General features: G+C 49.2%; 1 protein-coding gene across 1 annotated transcript in view; it reads right to left on the bottom strand.

Moving 5' to 3' along the window:
• Nucleotides 1–2,563, bottom strand: part of LMO4 (LIM domain only 4) — a 16,556-nt gene extending 13,993 nt beyond the window's left edge. The window contains exon 1 of the mRNA XM_006919383.2: nucleotides 2,422–2,563. The gene's annotated coding sequence lies outside the window, so the exon portion shown is untranslated. The remainder of the gene's footprint in view (nucleotides 1–2,421) is intronic.
• Nucleotides 2,564–2,569: the final 6 nt, after the last annotated feature.

The following is a 2,569-nucleotide window of genomic DNA, read 5'->3' as shown; positions in this document are numbered from 1 at the left end:
CTCCTCCCGGCCCCCGCCTCCGCCCACCGCCCTCCCCACCCCTCCTTCGCCGCCCGCCTCCAGCAAATGAGGGTCAAACCCACCCACCGCCGCGCCCGGCCCCTCCCCAGCCCCGGCCGAGCCCCGAGAGCCGCAGAGGGGAGTGAGGAGGCGGCCCCAGCCGGAGCCACGTTCCCTCCCGAGCTCTGCCCTGGGAAGTGCAGCTGCAGTTCACAAGTTGGAAATAGTTCGGTTTTCTGAAAGGGAAGGAGGGAGGAACCGGCAGAGGGGAGATGGAGAGAGTGGTGGTGGGAGGGGAGGCGCGGGGACCCGAGGAGTGCGGGGGCGGGGGGGATGCGGTGTGTAAAGTTGCGAAACTGGTTTTTCGTATTTTAAACAGCACCTTTCACATGCCATTGTGGTGACCGCCATCTCCCATTATTGTTCCAAATCTCATTTCATTTTGAAGATCAATGAGTGTTTTCTCTGGGTTTTCAGGACACAGGCAAGAATAATAGATCATTGAACTTTAGGATGCCTGTTAACTTCCTATACAAACACTCTCCACTTTGGTCTCACTAATCTGCCCTTGATCAGCAATTTAAATGCTGAATCTTTGTTCCTCCAAAAAGGGGGGGGGGGGTCACAGATAATATGCACATCCTTATGCACAAGTTAAGTTCGAGCCAGTCCTGCTGTCACCAAACCTGCTTTTAAAAATTCCCCACTCTTTCTAATGAATGTCATGAGAGAAGCAACTGGGGTATAATATAGGAATCAATTTATAAGGCTTAGCCTAAACCGATTAATTTGTTGCCTCCAATCCTGAGTCCAATAAAGTCCTAGTGTTCCTCCAGTCACTTATTCTATAAAAAGATCAAGTTATTTACTGCCAATTAAGCAGCCTGTTTTGTCTTTGTCCTCTGTAAGCCGAGAGTGTGGGCTCCCCCCGAGGCTCCCGGCTATCTGCTCAAGACATTCAGCTGATACCTCAGAAGAGAGAGGGCGAACTTTGCCTGTCCCCGGCCCAACTTGGCTGCTGCAAAGAAATGAGGGGGAGGGAACGAAACAAGGACTCGGGTTCCTTAAATAGGCCGATTTCAAACGCATTTCCTCCGAAAGAGTCCCGGAACGTGTGTCCGGAGACCGCACAATAAACCAGAATAAGAACTGCACCAATTAAGCTGTAACAAAACCCTGAGACTTTGGAAACAAGACCACTCTAAAACCCATTAGCATTGCATTTATCCGAATGCATCATACCTTTATGTAAATTGATTTATCTGATGCATTTACTCGAGGAATTGCTTTTTGTTACAATTTCAGCCCTAACCCAAATGAATCTGCATTTCCTGCCCTAGGTCTTTAAACTGTTCCCCCCCCCCAACGTTTTAATCGCTCCGAATTCCTTTTTAAAAGAGGAGAGGGAGGGAGGAGATTCCAAGCTCTTCCCCGCCCCCATCTTTGGTGAGAGGTAAATATATATGTTTTTTTTTTTTTTTGAAAAGGAAACATTACACTGAGAAAAGCATCCAGTAACCCCATTAGCTAAAGCTCTTAAGGACAAGCAATACCTTAATGCTGATTAAATCTAAAAGAGATGAATCAAGAGGACTGACCAGAAACTGACTCCCCTGATAACTAAGGACGGGCCCTCATCAAGTTTCATTTAGAGTTGGAAAAAAAAGAAAGCTTTTAAGTTAAATAGGCTTATACTCTAGTAATTACATAGCCAAGCAATTTAGGTCCTGGGATAGTCAGTGAAATAGAAAGCAGAACTGGCAGCTAGAGGCAAAATCTGCCCCCCCTCCCTTTAACAACGTCTTTGGTGTTTTTTAATGGAGACCAAGGGAGGGACAAACGTAGCGCCGGCAATTTGTAGTACAAAAATGGATGCTTAATTCATGTCTTGATTTTAATTAGGTGATTCACCGGATTTCTCCTGGATTGGAACAAAAGACTTATAAGCCAAGAGGAATTTTTTTTTTTTAAAGACCCAGCAATACCGAATCCTGCTCACTTAGATCTTTTCTGCCACTGTTTCAAAAATACTGTTTACTAGGGGTATGGGGGGGCGGGGGGGATCGTGACTATTTTCCCCACACTACTTCTCATACTTAAACCCTCCTTTCAGCACCCCCTGCCTTTCCCTGAGGAACTGAAAATCTCCCCACCCCCCTCCAAGGTCCTCACTAGCCCGGTCTCCGAGAACCCTTTTGTAAGCAGGAACCGCTACAAAGCTGGCGGCCCGGAGCTGCTCTCCGTGCTAGCTCGCAGGCCGGCCTCGGTAGTTTCAGACTCGCGCATTATCCAAGCCAACGTATTGTTTACTTGCAATTTGGGACGGTCAAGGGAAGGAAGCCAAAGAAAACAGCCCCGGCCTCCATAGGCCCCCACTTCCCTCCCCCCTCCCAGCCCGCGGCTCCCCAGCCGTCCCCTTACCTGCTTTTCCCCTATATTGCAATATTGCGAGAGGCGGCGGCGGCGAAATGCGAGTGAAGCCGCTGGGCTTCCAAAGAAGGGGCGCCTTGGCTGGAGGGAGGGGAGTTCTCGCAGAAGCAGGAAAGGGGAGGAGGGGGCTACGGGCTGG

Source organism: Pteropus alecto, unplaced genomic scaffold (genome assembly GCF_000325575.1).
Source record: "Pteropus alecto unplaced genomic scaffold, ASM32557v1 scaffold25, whole genome shotgun sequence".
NCBI classification, from domain to species: domain Eukaryota; kingdom Metazoa; phylum Chordata; class Mammalia; order Chiroptera; family Pteropodidae; genus Pteropus; species Pteropus alecto.
This window is presented reverse-complemented; position numbering and strand designations above follow the sequence as displayed.